Genomic DNA, 22,411 nt, shown 5'->3' with positions numbered 1-22,411 from the left:
TATTCACAAAATGAGAGCATTCATGTGTCAGTATTGGTGAAGAAACATTAACAAAGCCAAAAAAAAGTCCCTAACCTACTTGTTCCACTTGCTCTAAATACAACCCAGGAAAGTCTGTTTGTAGCTCCTAGACATTTTAAACTGCCTAATGGATCATTTGAGTTCTTGCCAATTGGATTTAATTTAATGGATTTAATGAGGTGGAGCTTCCTCCATCTCATCGATATACATGTTTTAGTCATGCTTTATATGTTTTTCACACTGGACTGATGAACTACTGCCTGTTCTGTGGCTAAAGTCCTTTTGGATAGGATTATCCCTACCTAGGGAACTGCTCTTGAACTTCATAGTAATCAAGGAACCCATTTTATTGGTCAGGTACTTTTACCAGTCTGCTCTGTTTGACTGGTTTTGTAACACTTTCACTGTGTTCAATCCTCTCATTTGGTTTAATGTACACAGTGTTATTAAGATTCAGTTGACAGGGACTTCTCTGGTAGTCCAGTAGTTAAGACTCCAGACTTCCACTGCAGGGGGGATGAGTTTAAACCCTGGTTGGGGAACTAAGATTCCATATGCCACCCTCACTCCCAACTTAACTGACAAAATTTGTAGAGGTCCTCCAAATACCTTGGCCAAAAGCATTGCTGGTGGTCCTTCTAAATCTCAGATCCAGCCTTTTTGGAACACATCAAATCTCACCCTTTGGGACAGTCACAGGATGCCCAGTGCATCTGGCTCCTGCCTCTTTTGACCCACCACTGATGAAAGGAAAGATACTCCAATATTGCAAAGATCTAGTTGCTTCTATTACCAATAATCACAGAGCATTCTTTTCACCACACATTCCTGGAAGAGGAAGACCTTAAGCATCACACTTTGCCAACTGGAGATTTTGTCTATTGGAAAAGGCACCTCCATGAAGACTCTCTTTAACCTTGCTGGAAAGGCCCCCATCAGATACTGCAACCCAATTTTTGTGCTGCCAAACTCCAGGGAAAAGACTTGGAGATTCATGTGACACATCTAAAGAAAGCACTGACTGGACCTGCACATTATCTAGTGACCTGAAAGTAAAGATTCCTGGAATTGAAGCAGACAACTTTTGATGAGATAGTTTTCCAAAGCTATTTGGACCATGCCTGTTGGAAGTCTGTCTGCCAAACTTGATGATGACATAATGTTTGAGGTGATCTCCAATGCCTAATATCTTGATAATATATAAACTTCAGAGAAAAAGTGCCTGAGAGTTCTGTCACTTACACTCCTTATTACTCAAATGTGACTTCAATAGGTTTCCAATTTATGTACTCTTTCTGAGGTGAGACACTACACTCAGGAAAAGTCTTTCCTGACATTGAGGGACAGGGAGCTGATAAAACCAGAAAACCTGACCCTTGATCAGTGATTCTTTCAGAGAGATCAAGATTAAAAGAGGAAATTGTAAAAAAAAAAAAAAAAAAAAAAAAAAAATTAACAGAAACGTCAAATCATCAGGAGACCAGAAGGGGGAGCTCTAATGCCCTGCTTCCAAAGCAGGGCCCAACTGGCAGATCTTTTCTTTCCTGCCAATAACTTGGCCGGCCAATGAAAAGTCCTGGATTGTTTATTATAGCTCTCCCAACTTGCGTTCCCCTTCTGTGAAAGGGTTCTTCTTCCCTTCCTGTGTGAAGACTTACATGTTGCTCGCCATGGTTGCAGATCCTGAACTGTAATTCTTTTTTTTTTTTTTTGCTGGAGAAATGACTAACAGTTTATTTATTTTAGGTCAACACCTTAAACTATGAGCCTCTTGGGTTTAGTTCAACTTCATCCCAAGCAAAGCCCAGTATTTAGAATTAAGTTAGGTTTTAAAATCAATTGATTTGTTTTTGCAATTCTTATCCTAAGTCTTCATTTTCTGTTTAAAAAAAAAAAGATAATTTTCTCAATAATATAAACTCACAGTAATATCAAAAGAGCTTGGGGGCATATGATCCATTAGTTTCACGCTATATACGCTTTTCTTTTGGGATAAGAGATCACATGTTTCTTTGAAAGGACTATGGCCAAATTTTAACATTTGTAGCTTTCTTGGCACAAGTCTTCACAGGTTACATGTTTTCTCCATCTCTTGGGATCCCAGGGGAAAAGGGTGGGCACAGAAGGCTCCAAGGTAATATATATTTGGGAAGACGTATAAATGAGAACCATCAGAGGCATTGAAGAATACAATGGCTTTCAGGTTCCAATCCAGAAAAATCCTCATCTTTAAGTTTGAGCTCACATGGAGAATAGTCCTGGTTTCTGTACTGGCAGTGACTCAATGTCTCTACCTGGGGCTCACAACCCAGAATCCCAGACCTGATGATACCGGGAAAGGTCCTTCATGATATGCAGATTCCACGTAAACATCCACAGCCAATTTCAGCATTTATTTAACTTCCACCTCCTAATAATGGCAGCCAGAAGTGAAGCAGAACCACCCCAGGACACAAGCAGCAGAGATATATGTTTTGGCTTCCGTTGGTGGTCTTGTCTGAAACTACCTCCTTCAATGCTCTGCAGGTCATTAACAGAATAAGAGGAAGTTATTGTGTATAGCCATATTTAGAGTCATTTTCACATAGAATCTCAGCACAGGCATCACCACTTTGATCTCAGTCATCAGTTTCCTCAAGGCCATATTGGTCTGGATCCTCTGGATCCTGGAGATGTCCAGACACTGGAGTCAAGAGGACAGGATGTCCTGATTCCCCCTCTCCAAGTACCTAAGACAGGTGAGGCATAAGCTCTGTTTGCAGAATGTCAAACAGGGATCTTGTCTTTTTTGAGTTTTTTTCTGCCATGGCCACATTTCAATACAGCCGTTATTGATTTTGTGCTTCTCTTGGGTATTGAGGGCTTCCTTGGTGGCTCAGCTGGAAAAGAATCTGCCTGCAATGCGGGAGACCTGGGTTTGATCCCTGGGTTGGGAAGATACCCTGGAGGAAGGTATGGCAACCCACACCAGTATTCTTGCCTGGAGAATCCCTGCGGACAGAGGAGCCTGGCAGGCTACAGTCCATAGGGTAGTAAAGAGTTGGAAACAACTGAGCAACTATAGCCAGGGTACTGCAACTTCTTACCTGGATCCTAGACTTCTCATAAAGATACTTTGCTCTATATACTACTGCTAAATCAGTGCTTCTGTGAGGAACCAAGGGCTAGGACCTTCTATTCCACCATATTGTTGACTTTGCTAACAGAGGTTTATTTATTTATTTATTAAAGATATGTGCATTTATTCATTTATAGCTGCACTGGGTCTTCGTTGCTGCACGTGGGCTTTCTTTAGTTGCATGGGCTTCTCTTGTTGTGGAACATGAGCTCGACAACATGCGGGTTCAGTAGCTGTGGTGCACAGGCTCAGCTGCCCAGTGGCATGTGGAATCTTCCCGGATCAGTGATCAAATCCATGTTCCCTGCATTGGTAGGTGCGTTCTTAACAACCAGACCACCAGGAAAGTCCAACATAGGTTTGTTTTTGAATTCTATGTATGTATTGATGTATTTGCCTGTTCTTGCATACTTTATGTACACACACACACACACACACACACACACACACACATCCTTCTTTATAAACCTCTATTTTACCATTCAGTATTTACATTTGAGTTTGAGTTCTCTTCTAAAAAATCCAGCTGCAGTTTTATCTGGATTGTATTAAAATTAAATGTTAATTTTAAGAAGAATTGTCACTTTATTATATTGTCCTATTGATCAACATAGTAAACCTTTTCACTCATTCTAATCTACTTTGGTAGTGGTGGTAGTTTGGTTGCTAAGTCATGTCCAAGTCTTATAATTCCATGGACTGTAGCCCCCCAGGCTCCTCTGTCCATGGGATTTCCCAGGCAAGAATTTAATGCCTTCTAAATAGAGTTTAAACATTTTTTTGTAGAAAAATCTTATGTATCCTTTGTTAATTGCTAAACTCTATATGGTTAATGTGAAGGTATCTAAATGTTTATTATATTTTCTAATTGGTTAATTTTGGTATAGAGAAATATTATTCATTTTTCTAATTTTCTTTTATTACCAAGAAACTTGCTGAACTATCTTATTAATTCTAATATCTTATTTACATTTGGATTCTATGTGGATGATCATATAATCTCAACATATGATAGTTTTCTCTCTTTTCTCCCTGTGATTACACCTCTTTTTCTTTTTTTAATAGCATTATCTAGTACTTCAATACCATGTTAATGAATGAATGGGCTTCCTTATCATATTCTGGACCTTAATAGGAGTATACATATAATTTCTCAACAAGACAATGGCCTTTAAATATTGATGATATTCCCTTATGTAACTAGTTTTCTAGGGTTCTTTTGAAGTTATAAAAGCACCTTATAAAATGCTGTTTCTCAAAAAATATGTAACTTTCATCTTTAGTTCATTAATGTAATAAATATTTTTGCATGCCTATAATAAAATTTACTTTATATTGATATGTTTTTACTTTTTAAAATAGTAAAATTTGTTGTACATACAAAATTTATTGTACATATATATATAGATTTTTAAGGAAAAAAATATTTACTCACTATTTAGATCATGAAAGAGAATATTGTTACTACCTCAGAAATTCCTTGTAAGCCCTTCCTTGATCACATTCCCTTCATCCTCACTTTATCATTATTCCTTTGCTCTTCTTTATAGAAAATCAATATCCCTTGGTTAGATTGGATGGTCTAATAAATTTTTTTCATATTTATGCTCTTGCATAGGAAAGGTTCTATTTTTCTAACCTGTGGTGTCTATTTTCTCACTATCCATTATGGCTAAGCCCTGGCTCCATATTGTTAGGTTTTTACCAGTCACCTTTTTATCCATTTAAAGGTGCTCATCTCTGAATTGGTTGAATTGGTTACGGTGAGCAAATTGCTTTAATAGATCCCCAGTATATACCCACTTAAATTAAATAGAAGTTTATTTCTTATTCACATATTACTAGAATGTTATACTACTAGGCAGGTGAACAATTCAATAGGATAGCTAGGAACTCAGCTTCTACTATGGTAGCCCTAACGGTCACCTATCCAGGTAAGTGGAAGTGAAAAAGATAGGAATGCCATGTGGGAAGTTTTTACTGGTCAAGCCTGGGAAGGTGACATCATCTCTTCATATTTCACTGATTATAATATGGTCATGGAACCATACCTAATATTGTAAAGAAGGGTGGGACAGCTTCTTTGAAGTCTCTGACTGGGTATAGTATGGTGCTCTGTAGAGTACGGTATATTCTGTATAGTATAGTATAGTATTCTGTATAGTATGGTAAGTCTATATTTAACTTAAAAATCTACCAAAATTTTTGCAAGGTGGCTGTAATATAATTATGTTCATGCCAGCACTATATAAGGACTCTTCTCCCTATTTTCATCTACACTTGTGTCTGATATGTTATTATCAGTGGGGATGTAGTATATTTCATTGTGGTTTTGATTTACATTTACTTAATAACTACTGACATTTAGCACCCTTTCCTGTGCTAATTAGCTATTTGTATGCCTGCATATAAATGTCTTTGCAAGTCTTTGCCATTTTTAAATTAGGTGGTCTTATTTATTAGTGAGTTGTAAGAGTTCTATAAATATTATAAGTGTACATCCTTTGTATGATTTGCAAACATTTTCTCTCAGTCTATGGTTTGTCTTTTCATCCTCTTAATACTGTCTTTTGAAGCATAAACTAAAAAAAATTCTATTTTAGTGAAGCCCAGTTTCAATTTTTTCTTTTATGCTTTGTGATTTTGGTATCATAACTAGGAATTCTTTGCCTAAACCCAAATTCATCAAGATCTTCCCTTTAATTTCTTTTAGCAAATTTACAGTTTTAGTTTTTATGTTTAGGTCTATGTTCCATTTAAAGTTAATTTTTTTTTGAGATAAGGATCTAAATTTTTGTTTCTTTTAGTTTTTTTTCTTTTTTTTTTTTAGCTTTTTTTAAATACAGATATCTAACTGTACTGGCATCAAACACCATGATTTTAAGAAGACTATCTTTTCCTCATTGAAGTGAATGGTCTTGGTGCATTTGCTGAAAATCAACCAACCATAAATGTATGGGTTCATTTTTGGACTCTCAGTTCTATTCCATTGAGGTATTTGGTTAGCTCATTGCCAATACCACGTCTTAAAAAATTTTTTTTCTTTATCGTAGTACAGTTGATTTACAATGTTGAATATCACACTGTCTTGATTCCTAAAGCATTGTAGTAAGTTTTGAAATCTTTAAGTGTTAAGTTCTTCAGCTTTGTACTTTTTCATAATTTTTTTGGCTATTCTAGAACTTTAACATTTATACATAAATTTTTGGATCAGTTTGTCACTTTCCACAAAGAAAGCCTGAAAGCATTTGTCAAAAACTGTGAAAGATCTGAGATTTCACTCTATCACCAGCTAATAAGTTACAGAAAAAGTTAACAAACTCTTACTTTTAATCTAACATTTCAAGGTCTTTTTGTCCCAATTTCAATTTTCATTTTCTTTTTAATTGCTACTTTTCTCCCTACATAAGGGCTTCCCTGATGGCTTGATTGCTTGGCAGTAAAGAATTTGCCTGCAATGCAGGAGATGAGGGTTCGATCCCTGAGTGGGGAAGATCCCCTGGAGGAGGGCATGGCAATCCACTTCAGTGTTCTTGCCTGGGAAATCCCATGGACAGAAGAGCCTGGTGGACTGTGGTCCATGGATCACAAAGAGTCGGATATGGTTAAAGCATGAATGCGACTGAACGCCCTACAAAATATTGAGTTTAGCTATTTATATGCCTTTCTTGATCTTTGCATAGGAATGCCCTTTCCTACCATAGCTTCAAGCCAGACTCCTATCTATTCTTTACAACCTCTAAGACAAACATTCTTTTCCTCCCCTTTTCTGCACCTTCTTCATATTTTCAGTTGGAAGTCATCTTTCCTATTTCTGACCTCCCATAGTCCAATTTCTCTATCTCTGTATGACCCAACTTGTTTTCCTTTTGTTATTTAATTATATATCTCATTTTTTCCCCAGTAAAACCTATATATTGATAATGTGTTATCTCCTCTTACATTCTTACACACGGTCTTGATCAATAAATATATTTGCTGAATAGAGATAGATTTTTGTGTGTGTGTATGATTTTCCTGTTCCTGACGTTAGATGACAGTGCTTAAACAGTACAAAGAAATCTGAGGCTTTAAAGTTAAATAGGATTCTGGGTATGTAGCTTATCATTCCTTCTTTGACCAAATATTCAACCAGAGGTCTACCTTATCTGCCTTGGAAACAACCTTGTGTTAGCATGCTATGAGGTATGATGATATAGACAACTAAAAAAACTTGTCTGTTCATTGTTTGTCTATGAAACTTCTCTATTTCTGTTTTGACCTCTTTCATACATAGATTGATATCACAGAAAGAAGACTTGTATTAAGGGTCTGAACCTTAGCTCATTCAGTCAGCTAGCATTTATAAACTATTGTACAAAAGTTTTTGATCAATAGCATTATCTACTAGGTATAAAGCTGCTACTATGCCCCCAAATGAAAGTTGCTTTAAAAAAAAAATGACAGTGATAGCTTTATTAGATTTTCTTTTCTTTTAAAAAAATAACAGAGTAAAATGAACTGTAGGTCCCTCAAAAGTAAAATGACTTGACCTGATTCTAAAATGGAAAAAAAGTTCCATACTTCATCTAAAAATCTTTCACTAATTATTCCAATGTTCCCTGGAAAATTCCTAGAACTTGGAATTGTTACTGTTGTTCAGTCACTAAGTCATGTCTGACTCTTTGTGACCCTGTGGAAGCCAGGCCTCCCAGTCCCTCACCATCTCCTGGAGTTTGCCCAGGTCATGTTCACTGAAGTGGTGATGCCATCCAACCATCTCATCCTCTGTCACCCTCTTCTGCCTTCAATCTTTCCTAGCATCAGGTTCTTTTCCAATGAGTCAGCTCTTTGCATCAGGTGGCCAAAGTATTGGAGCTTCAGCTTCAGCATCAGTCCTACCCATGAGTATTCAGGGTTGATATCCTTTAGGATTGACTGGTTTGATCTCCTTGCTGTCAAACGGACTCTCAAGAACTGTGTGAATTATGCTAAGTTGAGCACCTGACTGGCACACAAAAGAGTTTGAAATACTTTTTCAAAAATTTTTAATTAAAAAAATTAAGGTATAATTTACATTATTTTCAGGTGTATAACATAATAATTCAGCACTTGTTTATGACTTTTTATTTTCCTATTGTTAGGTTTATTTGTACGGAGAGTAAGGTGAGTCAAATGTATGTATAATATACATATACATGTATGTGTCCTCAGTTGCTCAGTTGTGTCTGACTCTTTGTGACTCCATGAACTGTAGCCCACGAGGCCCCTCTGTCCCTAAATTTTCCAGGCAAGAATACTGGAATGGGTTGCCATTTCCTTCTCCAGGGTATCTTCCCCACCCAGGGATCCAACCTGTGTCTCCTGCATTGGCAGGCAAATTCTTTAACCTGCTGTGCCACCTGGAAGGTTGGATAATATGAAAATAATGTCTAAAGGGAGATTGGCAGAAATACTATAGTAGAATATCAGAGTCTCTCTTTAGGAAATAAAAAGTGAAAACTGTTCAGTCATGTCCAACTCTTTGTGACCCCATGAACTGTAAGCCTATCGGGCTCCTCTGTCCATGAAATTCTCCAGGCAAGAATATTGGAGTGGGCAGCCATTTTGTTCTCCAGGGTATCTTCCTGACCCAGGGATCCCACCCAAGGATCTAACCCAGGTCTCCTACACTGCAGGCAGATTGATTATCATCTGAGCCACCAAGGAAGCCCCCTTTAGGCAATGATAGCTTTTATTTTGATACAGGGAAATAATTCCTGTTTGACAGATCTCCCGAAGCTTAACTTGGATTGTAGAATTTCTTGATTTTGTCTTACAGAAGAAAGCCATTATAATACATAAAGGTCAATGGGGGTGTTTGTGGTTGTTTTGTTGCCTGAGGGTTTTCTTGAAGTTTCTCCATGAGATATACCTGTATTACAAAACTATTAGATTTTCTTTCTAAGAAATCTTCAAAGACTTCCACATTAGCAAAATGTGGCAATGATAATTTGGTGTACTATGACAATAACCTGTTTCCCTGGTGGCTCAGATGGTAAAGAATCTGCCTGCAATGCAGGAGACTGGGGTTCCATCCCTGGGTTGGGAAGATCTCCTGGAGTAGGGAATGGCTACCCACTCCAGTATTCTTTCCTGGAGAATTCCATGGACAGAGGAGCCTGGAAAGCCACAATTCATGGGGTCCCAAAGAGTGGGACATGACTGGGAGACTAACACAACTATGACAGTAACCTGTTTCCCTTAGGTCTCTCATATGTAGGTGGCCTGAGATGTGGACGAGGATGTTCACTATTCTCTACTGTACAGTCAACTGCTCATCTCCATGAACACTCGTTTGAAAAAACATTTTGGTTATCACATGTAGGAGTTACGGAGTTTTATCTTCCCAACTAAAAGTGATTAACAGATTTTCAACAAAGTTCTTTCTGCAAAATCTGTTTTCATAGCAAATTACTCAAACCCGGTCCTCTCCCTCTTCGCTTCCTCTGGGGAACAAATGCTCCTCCCACTATTCTCAAAACTGGGGAACTCTTACCTATCCTTTAAGATTCAGCTCAAATGTCATTCCCTGGTGATTTCCTCAACATGGCAGGCCAAGTCGGTTCCTTCCTGTCACAGCTTATAACTTGGCCTTTACCACAGTGCAACAGGATTATCTGTTTCAGGGTGGGTCTCGCTCCCAGGGCCTGAGCTTTGAGATCGGAGACCTGTTTTCTTTTTTTCCATTTGTGTAGTCCAGCATGTGACAGACAGTAAAGATGAGTGACCGAAACCCTACGATTGGCAATCTTCTGCCGCTAGGAGTAGTATCCCATCCACGTTGCTATCGATGTTCCACAGAGGCCCAGCTGCACAAGTTCCAGCTGGTACACGGGTTCCCGCTTACCCACAGTTTAAAAACAAACAGCTGCGGATGATAGGAAATAGAGGATGACTCTGACGAAAACCGCTTTTCCTGAACTCAGACCGGCTAATAGTCGCCAGCTGAGCCGGCAGAGCGAGTTCAGAGTTCACCCAGTTGAGGAAAAGGCTTTCCTTGAGTAAACTCAGCGTCTTTAAGGTATTCCTCTAACTCTGGGACGTCCGCTTTTTTCTAACGGTAACAAGAAATCAAGAGAAAATGTGGTATTCAAAGATTTGGAGGTGACAGCTCGCAGCCGCTCAGGCTCGAGGATCGCAGTAGATTCCAAGCTGACGTCTGTGGACACAAGCGCTTCCCATTTTGTGGCACCCGCCCCGAGGCTGAACGCCCACCCCAGGCTGCCACTCCCTCAACCGCCAGCACCCTCTGCGCCCCGCCCAACTACTGGGCGGAGAGGCTCCATTCTCGCGACGACTCAGCTAATCTCGCCTCTTCGATCTGAGGGATCTCGCGAGAAGCAGCCTGGAGCCGGCCTGTAAACCTGCTGGGGCGGCTTTAGTAGCCGCAGCCGCTCGGGCGGCCGCAGCCACAGACACCTCTCTGGAGGAATCTAGTTGGGGAGGAAGCCGAGGTGTCGCTGGCCCTGGCCTGTGCCTGGACACTCAAAAGGGATTCCAGGTTCGAGGGTGACTGGACTCAGTTGGGGAACTCGCTGGGGGCGGCCCCGGAGCCTGGGCTTGGTGGGGGCGAAGGAGGAAGGGGGCGGAGGGCGAATCTGGGCTTGAGAGCTCAACTGCTGTGGCGGTGGTCTGGGCGTCCCAGATCCTGGTGGAGGACGGTGGGTGGGGTTCTGGGCTCCGGCCGCTGGCTCCCAGTTCGGAGAGGCAGTGAAGGGACGTGGGTTTTTCGGGGGTGCTGTTTTTGGGTTGGAAGTTCTGAGGCCTTTCCCCAGAGATGAAGGCAATACCCTCAACCCTCTTTCCCAGGGCAGGGGAACCCTGTGCCCCGCCCCTTTTCAGTCATTCTGGGTTAACGCCGCGACATCCTGAGGAGGGCGCATCACAATAGGGGCTAAGTTGGCCCCAGTGACTCGCTTTGGGTGAAGAGGAGTGAGACCCTAATAAGGTGTTGCGTGGTTTTATGTTGTAACGATATCACGTGCGGTAAAGCTTTGTTTTCCCAAAATTTGCACAGAAAAGCTGCTTTTTTTTTTTTTCTTCAGATACAAGTTTCTTTTTTTTTTTCTTTTTTTAGATACAAGTTTGACACTCTTTATCCTCTTGAATGGGGTGCAGGGAGGTTGGACATCACGTAGTAACTTGTTAGTGTGGGGGCAGTGTGACCATCTTTGGACTGCACAGATTTCCTGCTAATTTTTCTCCTTAGTACTTTGAGTCCGTGATGAGAAGTCACTAGTACAGTCATGGTTAGAGCATCAGTCTCTTGTCACTTTATGCATTTAGCATATACAGTTTATTTATTTTTTACTCTTTAAGAGCCTTCATGCTTTTTATTTAAATGAATATCAGAGAAAACAGTATATTGATTTTCTTTGTCCAACTGGTATCCCCACCCCCTTAAACAAATTTGATCAAGACTTTTTGGAGAGGGGATTATAGATAAATTTTGAATGAAATAGACTGTAGAAATTGGAATAAGAGATATAATAAAGAGTGCAACTGTAAGGGCCAAAAAAGTTTCTATACTGGAGAACCCATCCAGGACTGAAGCCCAGGCTTTGAAAGTGAGGACTGTAGTCATTAAAATACAAGGCAGAAAGCCATAAAAATAACTTGGGAGAGGATTTGATAGTGGATAAAGACTATTAAAAAAGTGTGTGAGAGAATTGTTTTTGAAGATGTATATGTGTTTTCATAAATTTCTCTAATATTTCCCAGAGTTTATGGCGTAACTGCTATTGTTATACATAAAGAGAAAAGTGGGAAGGGAGGTTCTGAAGCTTGGAGTGTGACAAGGAACTGGAGTAACATAAGTTCAATCAGGAAAGCTTTCAGTGTCTTGACAATGTTTTTGAATTTTCACCTTTCTTTTTACTCCTAGAAAAACTTTCAGGTGGGCTTTTTACATTTTGTATGTTACCTTTCCACCAGTCTGAATTTTTTTCTTTCTCAACCTTTCTTCTAAATCTTGTAAAAAACCTTTTTTATTATTAACTATGAAGTTGCAAACCGATACATCCTGCTTTGTGGTTTGATACATTAGGTGACTTGTTGAAGTGATCTGGAAAATATGCATCTTTCAGCAAACTTACATGCTTCAGATACTAGGCATATGAAAATAAAAATGAGTGAAATACACCAGAGAGTTTATGCCTCATGTAAGAGGAATATCTAGTTCTCAGGTTCATTTTAATTAGTGCAATAATGAATATGGGCCCAGTCTTCAACCTTCTCAAGAGAACACAGGGAATCTAAATTTTTGCTTGCCATTCTCCTGACTTTTAAAAATATTGACAACTACTTGAAACAGTTAAAAATAACTTCATGTGGCTCAACCAAACCAAATCTGTCAGTTATTGTATCCTGCTCTCTAGGTTTGGAGCTCTGTTATAAGTAAAAATTAATAATTGTACAACTAAAAAAGATTTTAAAGCAAGTATGCCAATTAGTTTGCAGTTTCAAAACTAGAAGTACTTGGGGGGAAAATGTCAGTTCTAATTGAAAGCAGTTAAGTTTAGTAGCCTTTAAATGTGGTTGGGCAAATTGAACTGATGCTTAGTAATATTTTAAATAATTTAAATTTTTAAATAGTTAAAAAGATATTTTCTTGTGTGGAAATAAGAGAAGGGAAAAACTCTCAGTATATTGGTTTACTAACTCAGGGTTCTGAGCAAAGCGGATTTGTAGGTTTCTTGAATTTATATATTAAGAAGCTTTTTATTGTACTTGTGATTAATACATAAAATCTTGGAGACTCATGTGTGGTCTTGAATGTTTATTGTTTCTACCATTGCTTGTTGTCTTCCCAGCCTCTGACTTTTATTGGAAGCAATATTGATTCCTGAAGGATGGGGTAGGGGGAAGGGGCACTGAGATGTGAAGAAATGGGAAGAGAAGAGCGTGAAGTGAAGCAGGCACTCAACGTACTTCTCTTTTACACTGTCTGTTACAAGATTGATTTAACTAGTTTTCTTGTAAGAAGAATAGGTACTTTGATTAAACACATGGTGCCTTGTACGTAGTAGAGCTTAATGATATTTGTGGAATTGAACCCTGTGGATTAAACCACATTTACCCATTAAAGGGAAGTACTTTAATCACATAATCTGATTCATACTTAGTTGGACTGTGGGGAATGGAAGTTTAGAGGTCAATTCTAAGAAAGAAGTGAACCTTAGACATATAGAGGGCAAGGTGAAGGTCTTCGGAGGGAGTAAGGTTGAGAAAAAAGTCTAGGTGAGGGAAAGAGTTTTAAAAAGGAAGATAAAATGGTTAAGTACTACTTTATCTTCTGTGCAGCTTTACAAAGAGCTCTGCCTTTTACAAGGCAGAGTTATTTATCATAATTTATGCAAAGACTGCATAGAATATTGGTTTTCAATCAGGTCTACTTTGGGAATTGGCAGACTTAGTTTTCTTTCTTTAGCTTAGTCTTTTTAGGTCAAGTTAATCTAACACCTCTTCACCCAATCCCTGCCTCTCTCTGGTGTGGGAAGTGAAACAGGAGAAGATGGTATGTTTTCTATGAGGTGTTCCTCTTTGAGAGTTTAGAAAACATCCTTAAAAATCTGTTATGTATTTTTGGAGATTATGTTTGTTGAAGGAGGAACCATCATTTTCTTCTCCCCATGTATCTACCTAACTTGTAAAGTAAGGAAGTTCTCTCTTGGAAGTATTTTTCTCCTGTCTTTCAATTCCTTGAGTGAGATGCCTTCCCAAGGGAAGATTAGATGAGGCCTGTGAAGCAATTGAATATGCTTTTGCTCAGTGGCTTCTGGTTCTATTTTTAGAGCTTTCAATTCTTAGGACATAACATTCTCTACTCCTCTGTATGGTAGATGCATCTGAGCAGGCTAGACTCTATGTATGAGGGAGAAGGAAACGAAACATCTACAGTTCTAAGTTTAATTTACAATGCAGTAATAGGAAGCTTTTCTAGCCACTCATTTCAGCTGTATTTTTATCTTTGACTCCCTTTTTTGTTTGTTTTTTGTTGGTTATGACCTACAATAAGGGAGAAAGATGCTCATTAATGGAGGAAGAACTACTAGAAATGTTTTCTCCTCTTGGATAGAATGTTTATTAGGGCTTAAGCTAATGTGTTTCCCTGCTATGGCTTGCTCTTGTTTACTTTGTCATAAACTGAGTCTTGGCTTGTTCAGGAAGCAGAGATCTAGAGCTCAGCTATGGAAGGTAAGCAATCAGAATTCAAAGAGATGCTCTTTGGGAGGGAATTAAGAAGTTGGTAAATGTTCCATGTAGAAATAATAGAAACTTGACATTAAAGGGGAAAGATTTTATGTGGAATATGTGACCTTATGTCATTTTTGAAGATTTGTAAAATGCTAAAAGTATGCCAATAAAAGCATCTCCATTTATCCTAATAGTTTAATTATATTTTTCTGTTTTAAAAATGTGAGATATCTGATTACATGGTACTTGTTTTTATTTTCTTGTAGCTGAAATGAATGACCTATTAGTACTTTTGGTCATGAACTGAAATTAACATTTTTGATACTTGGTTGAGGGTGAGAGTCTGTCATAGTGAAATGACTAACTGAAATACTTGATTAGAAACTATTAATAACACTTTTCTAGGCTCATTTAACATTGTAATCATACTTTTCTACTTGGAATACCTTATTTGGGATCATTTAGATCTGTGTTTAAAGCTATCTGTTAGGTCTATGACATAAAAGTTACTTAACTACTCTGAGACTTTGTTGGCTCACATGAAAAATGGAGGTTGAATATAATTGTCAGGAGTTTAATAATGAAATAAATTATGTAAAAGTGCTGTGTAAATAGTAAAGGGAATATAACTTTTTAACACTTTGTACTGTGTTTATACTCAGAAAATAACATACCTTCTGGTAATCTTAAGACACATCAGGGAAATTTACATTTATATCTAGCTGTCTCATTTGTAGGGAACAAATTCAAATGGCTATTTACAGCCTTGACAATATGACACTTCCACTGGAAATTTAAAAAGTTATTTTTCTTTATTCTAGTCCACATTGAACATAAGGGTTCTCTTTCTTGCTTTTCATGTTGGCATCCATTGACTGATATCTGGTATTTTAAGTAAAAAATTGGAATATAGTTGATGTACAATATTATGTTAATTTCAGGTATACTACATGATGATTTGATATTTGCATACATTGTGAAATGACCATGATAAATCCAAAACTATCTGTCCCTATATAGTGACCATATCCTTATGCTATATATTACACCCCCATGGCTTATTTGTTTTGTAACGGGAGGATTGTACCTCTTAATCTCCTTCACGTGTTTCAGCTTCCCCCACACTTCCCTCTAGATGCCACCTGTTTATTCTCAGTGTCGTGAGTCTGTTTGCATTTTTTTTTTAGATTTCACATATGAGAGAGATCATGTGGTATTTGACTGACTTCACTTATTATTAGACTCTCTAGATCTACTCATGTTGTTGCATATGTCAAGTTTTTTTTTTTAATGACTGAAAAATGTTTCATTGTATTTATAGACCATGTCTTCTTTATCCATTCATCTATTGATGGGCACTTAGGTTGCTTCCGAATTTTGGCTATTGTAAATAATACTTCAGTGAACATAGGGTGCATATATCTTTTCAAATGGGTGTTTTTGTTTTCTTAAGGTAAATACCTAGAAGTCAAACTAGTGGATAATATGGAAGTTCTGTTTTTAATTTTTTGAGAAGCTTCTATACTGTTGTCCATAGTGGTTGCACCAGTTTACATTCCTACCAACAATGCAACTTTACTGAAATTATTTGTTTAGTGGGTTTTAGTAGTGTATTGAGGATTTTCTTGGCACCCCACTCCAGTACTCTTGCCTGGAAAATCCCATGGACGGAGGAGCCTGGTGGGCTGCAGTCCATGGGGTCAAGAAGAGTCGGACACGACTGAGCGACTTCACTTTCACTTTTCACTTTCATGAACTGGAAAAGGAAATGGCAACCCACTCCATTGTTCTTGCCTGGAGAATCCCTGGGAAGGCGGAGCCTGGTGGTCTGCCGTCTCTGGAGTCACATAGAGTAGGACATGACTGAAGTGACTTAGCAGCAGCAACAGCAGGGGTACCCTAACAAACAGATTTAATAAAAAGAAGGATGAGTGTTAGCTCTTCTTTAAATGTTTTGAAGAATACCTGTAAATTCTGTAAAGTCTGTAAAATTTACCTATAAAATCTGGTCCTGGACTTTTGTTTGTTGGGAATTTTTTTTTAATTGATTCAATTTTATTACTGGTAATTGGTCTATTCATATTTTTTACTTCTTCCTGATTCAGTTTTTGAAGATCATATGTTTCTAGGAGTTTATCCATTTCTTCTAGGTTGTCCATTTCATTGGAATATATTTGTTCTTAGTAGCATGATCCTTTGTGTTTCTGTGGTGTCGTTTCTATTTCATTGCTTTTCATTTCTGATTTTATTTATTTGGGCTCTTTTTTTCTTGATGAGTCTGATTAAAGGTTTATTAATTTTATCTTTTCAAAGAATTACTAATAATTTTATTAGTCTTTATTATTTTTTTAAAGTCTCTTTCATTTACTTCTGCTCTATATTATTTCTTTCCTTCTACTAATTTTGGGTTTGTTTTTTCTTTTTCTGGTTTCTCTAGGTATAAGGTTAGGTTGTTTGAGATTTTCCTTGTTTCTGAGGTAGGCCTGTATCACTGTAAACTTCCCTCATAGGGAGAGACCTGCTTTTGATGTGCCCCATTAGATTTGGATTGTTGTATTTCCATTTTCATTTGTCTTCAGGTATTTTCTGATTTCCTTTCTGATTTTGCCAATAAGCCATTGATTGTTTAGTAGCATTTTTTTTATCCTTCACATTTGTGTCTTTATAGCTTTTTTCCTTGTAGTTCATTTCTAGTCTCATGCTGTTTTCAGAAAAGATACTTATACTTTTACTAAGAAAAGATACTTATAATTTCAGCATTCTTAAATTTAGTGAGAATTGTTCTGTGGCTGAACTTTTGGTCTACCCATTTACACTGAAAAGGATGTGTATATTCTGCTGGTTTTGGGTGAAGTGTTCTGTATATATCTATTAAATCATCTGCTGTAATGTATTATATAAGGCCAGTGTTTCATTATTGATTTTCCATCTGGATGATCTGTCCATTGACATGTTAGGTTTTAAAGTTTGCTGCAGTTACTGTATTACTATCAGTTTCTCCCTTTATGTTTGTTAATATATCTTATATATTTAGGTGCTCCTACATTGAGTGCATGTTTATTTATAATTGTTTATATCTTCTTGTTGGATCGATTCCTTTATCATTATGTAATAACCTTCTTTTGTTATAGTCTTTGTATTAAAGTCTGTTTTGTCTGATATAAGTATTGATATGTCAGCTTTCTTTTCATTTCCACTTACATGGAATACCTTTTTCTATCCCATCAGTTTCTTTTTGTGTATATCTTTAAATCTAAAGTGACTTTCTTATATGAGCATGTAAAGTGAAAGTGTTAGTCTCTCAGTTGTATCTGAATCTTTGTGACCCCATGGACTGTAGCCTCCCAGGCTCCTCCATCCATGGGGATTCTCCAGGTAAGAGTATTGGGATAGGTTGCTATTTCCTTCTCCATGGGATCTTTCTGATCCAGGGATCTAACCCAGGTCTCCTGCATTGCAGGCAGACTCTTTACAGTCTGAGCCACCAGGGAAGAGCATAGGAGCATATATATGGGTCTTTTTTTTTTTTTTTTTAATCTATTCAGCCACTCTCTTCTCATTGGAGCATTTAGTCCATTTACATTAATTATTGATAAGTTTATACTTTGCCATTTTAATTATTTGCTGATTGCTTTTGTAGTTATTTGTAGTTCTTTTGCTATCTTCCCTTGTGATTTGATGACTGTCTTCAGTGTTATGTTTGAATTTTTCTCTTTTTTTGTGTTTGTATCTATTACAGAGTTTTGGTTTGTGGTTACAATGAGGTTAATAAATATATGTATACACATGTATATGATTGTTTTAAATTGATCTCTTAATTTTGAACAAATTCTAACCACCCTACATTTTTATCCTACACATATTTATTATTTTTGACATATTTAAAATCTTTTTGTATATATTATGGCCATACATTATTTTATTACCTTTGTCTTTAGCTTTCCTGCTACTATATAATGGTTGATCTGTTACCTTTACTATATGTTTACAAGTTTTTTTTTTCCTTTTATAATTTTCATATTTCTAGCAGTGGACCTTTCTTTTCTACTTACAGAAGTTCTTTCAACATTTCTTGTAAATCTGGTTTAGTGAGTGATGCTGACCTCTTTTAGGTTTTGCTGATCTCTAAAGTCTGTTTCCCCTTCAAATCTGAACAATAACTTTGCTTGGTAGAGTATTCTTGGTTGTAGGTTTTTTTCTTTCTTCACTTTGAATATGTCATGCCGCTCCCTTCTGGTCTGCAGCTTCTGAAAAGTCAGCTGATGGTCTTTTGGGAGTTCCTTGTGTGTAACTAGTTAGCTTTTCTTTCACTGCTTTTAAGATTTTCTTATCTTTAATTTTTGCCATTTTAATTATAATTTGTTTTGGTGTGACTAAAACAAAACAAAACCCATATATATGCTCCTATGCTCTTCCTGGTGGCTCAGACTATAAAGACTCAACCTGCAAAGCGGGAAACCCAGTTTTGGTCTTTGGGTCAGGAAAATCCCATGGAGAAGGAAATGGCAACCCACTCCAGTGTTCTTACCTGGAGTGGACGTTCCATACTTCCTGAACCTGAATGTCTTTTCTTTTCCTGGGTTAGGGAAGTATTCAGCTATAGTGTCTTCAAGTAAGTTCTCTGTCCCCTTTCTCACTCTGTCTTCTCCTTCTGGGACCCCTATAATGTTAGTATGCTTGATGTTGTCCCAGAGGTTTCTTAAACTATATCCTCATTTAAAAATTTTTCATTCTTTTTTTCTGTTCAGCTCAGGTGATTTACAGTACTTTGTCTTCCAGATTGCTCATTGGTTCCACGTATTTTTTATTTCACTTATTCTATATGCTTTGTTCTTCTTTTTATTTCTAGCTGTTAAACTTCTCACCATGTTCATTCATTCTTCTGAGTTTGTTGAGTATCTTTATGATCACTACCTTGAACATTTTTTCAGGTAGATTGCATATCTTCATTTAGTTTTTTTCTCAGATTATGTCTCATTCATTCATTTGGAATATAGTCCTCTATCTCCTTATTTGGCCAAATCTTTGTATTTCTTTCAGTGTCTTAGGTGGGTTATTTATGTTTCCTTATCTTGAGGTGGCCTCATGTAGGAGATGTCCTATGGGGCCCAGCAGCACACTCCACTCTGGTTACCAGAGCTGTGTGCTCTAAAGGTGCCTTTTATGTGAGCTTCATGAACCGTTACATTGTTCTGGGGCTGAGTACTGTGAGTGTGCTGCTAGGCAGGCCTGTCCTCTGTCCAGTTAGCTGTGCCTTATGTGGTGGCTGCAAGCCTCCTGGAGGGCAGGATAGGCTTCTTGTGTGGCTGGCTCTTTGTAGGGCCTGGTGGGCACAGGACTGCTGCTGGCTCATTGGAGAGTTGAATTGGGTCCCTGGCACTAATAGAATAAAGGGAACATTCCAGAACGGAGATTGCCTGTACTAGCGTTAGCATGGTAGGACAAGCTCCCCCAAACAGCTATTGTCACCATTTTCTCCCCCAAGGAGTGTCCCATTTGCCTCTTGTTTCTCTGGGAGGCTCTCCAAGATCAGCAAGTGGGTCTTGCCCAAGCTCCTTTCAAACTATTGCCTCTGCTTGGGACTTGGAGCATGTTGAGATCTTGTGTGCTCCCTTTAAGAGCAGAATCTGTTTCCTAACACCCCCTCCCTGCCTCTCATGCTCCCAAACATAAGCTTTCTTGTTTTCAAAGCTAGACTTGTTTCCTGGTGCACGCCCCCATGGACTGGGAAACCTGATGTGGGACTTGAGCCCTTTTCCTTGGGGATGATCAATTATGATATTTCTCCTATTTGTGGGTTGCTAAGCAAGTGAAACCTAGACACATTAAAAAGCAGAGACATTACTTTGCCAACAAAGGTCCGTCTGGTCAAGGCTATGGTTTTTCCAGTAGTCATGTGTGGATGTGAGAGTTGGACTGTGAACAAAGCTGAGCACCGAAAAATCGTTGCTTTTGAACTATGGTGCTGGAGAAGACTCTTCAGAGTCCCTTGGACTGCAAGGAAATCCAACCAGTCCATCCTGAAGGAGATAAGTCCTGGGTGTTCATTGGAAGGACTGATGCTGAAGGTGAAACTCCAGTACTTTGGCCACCTCATGCTAAGAGTTGACTCATTGGAAAAGACCCTGATGCTGGGAGGGATTGGGAACAGTAGGAGAAAGGGATGACAGAGGAGGAGATGGCTGGATGACATCACTGACTCGATGGGCATGAGTTTGAGTAAACTCTGGAAGTTGGTGATGGATAGGGAGGCCTGGCATGCTGCAATTCATGGGGTCGCAAAGAGTTGGACATGACTGAGCGACTGAACTGAACTGAAGCAAGTGATGAGGGTTCTGACAATACAGTGTCTCCACCCTTCCTGTCTTTCTCATGTGGTTCCTTTATGTCTTTAGCTGAGGAAAATCTTTTCTGCAGCAAGTTTCCTGCAGCAATCTAATCTTCAAGTTGTTCCTTTAGATAATTGCTCTGTAAGTAGTAATTTTGATGTGTCTATGGATGGAGATGAGTTCAAGGTCTTCCTACTCCAGCATCTTGGCCATGTCCTCTATTTTCTGTAATGTGAATGTCAGGTGGAAGCGTAGAGAAAAGGGAAGAGAGAATATACCATAGAGAAAAATGGCATGACATTTTAAAAATCATCTCTTTGTTGACTACATTAAAAGTAAATTTTAAAGCTCAGATACCTAAGGAAGTATTTCAGGTGCATAATTGTGATCATATTGTTCAGGAACCCATTCTGATACTTACTGGTCATTGCTTATTATTTTAGCATAGATGGTAGTTACAGCCACATTAGTTCAGTTCAGTTGCTCAGTCATGTCCAACTCTTTGTGACCCCATGGACTGCAGCACGCCAGGCTTCCCTGTCCATGACCAACTCCTGGAGCTTATTCAAACTCATGTCCATTGAGTCAGTGATGCCATCCGACCATCTTATCCTCTTGTCCCCTTCTGCTCCTGCCTTCAGTCTTTCCCAGCATCAGGGTCTTTTCCAGTGAGTCAGTTCTTTGCACCAGGTGGCCAAAGTATTGGAGTTTCAGCTTCAGCATCAGTCCTTCCAATGAATATTCAGGACTGATTTCCTTTAGGATTGACTGGTTGGATCTCCTTGCTGTCCAAGAGACTCTCAAGAGTCTTCTCCAACACCACAGTTCAAAAGCATCAATTCTTCGATTCTCAGCTCAGCCACATATTGCTATTCAAATTTAAATGAATTAAAATGGAAAATTAAAAATTCATTTCATTGGTTGTACGTTTCAAGTGTTTTATCGCCACCTGTGGCTCGTGGCTGCTTTTTGGACAGTGCAGACATAGAACATTTTCGTTGTCACACAAAGTTCTGTTGGGCAATACTGCAGTCTGGAGCTTGAGTCATGCTTAGGGCCTTTTCTGTCTTAATTGAGGGCAGTTAAATAAGCAGAAATCAGAAAGGAATGGAAGGTAATGGGATGAGATGGGTCAAAATGCAACAGCACAGTAAAAGTTATATGAAAAATATAACTTATTTTGAAAACCTCTCAGAGGGGAAAAAGAAGACATTGTTTAAAAGTCTGACTTTGTTTAAAGGATCATGGAGGAAAAAATAGAACATTGCTCGAGTCTGCCTTTGTTTAAAGGGTGCTGGTTCTTAAGGAGTTGAATATAATCTCCTTTGATTTAGGGCACTTCATCAGCTTATTGGGGATTTGCCTATATTAAATTTTGTGTCAAGGTGATTTGCTTCAACTGAGATGTTTCCGGTTTTGAAGGCATTACTATTTAGTCATAGAAGAAAAGGAAAAATAGGGACACACACATAGAAAATAAAACATTGATACTTTTTTTAGAAAATTAAAAAAAATCATATATGCCTTTCAGTGAGCTTTAAGAATTTAGCACTGTAAACAGCATCTAGTTCATTATAATGCTAATTATGTAATGTAGGCATTTAGAAAATGCCTAAGATAGAGAAAGATTTTTCAAACATTGATTGAGCTGTTTAAGATGGGAAAAAAATAAATGGTTCTTGAAGTGTTAATGTCTTAAACAAGAAGTTAGCAAAATTTCAATAGA

At 38.2% G+C, this 22,411-nt stretch overlaps 1 protein-coding gene across 4 annotated transcripts in view; it reads left to right on the top strand.

Annotated features, from left to right (window-relative positions):
* Positions 1–10,498: 10,498 nt before the first annotated feature.
* The window catches only part of BTBD10 (BTB domain containing 10), a 69,456-nt gene continuing 57,543 nt past the window's right edge, over positions 10,499–22,411 (top strand). For all 4 annotated transcript variants that reach the window (XM_065943843.1, XM_065943840.1, XM_065943842.1 and 1 more), the window contains exon 1: positions 10,499–10,661. The gene's annotated coding sequence lies outside the window, so the exon portion shown is untranslated. The remainder of the gene's footprint in view (positions 10,662–22,411) is intronic.

This window comes from Muntiacus reevesi, chromosome 9 (genome assembly GCF_963930625.1).
Source record: "Muntiacus reevesi chromosome 9, mMunRee1.1, whole genome shotgun sequence".
In the NCBI taxonomy this organism is placed as follows: Eukaryota; Metazoa; Chordata; class Mammalia; order Artiodactyla; family Cervidae; genus Muntiacus; species Muntiacus reevesi.
Note: the sequence above shows the minus strand (reverse complement) of the source record. Positions and strands in the feature narration are given on the sequence as shown.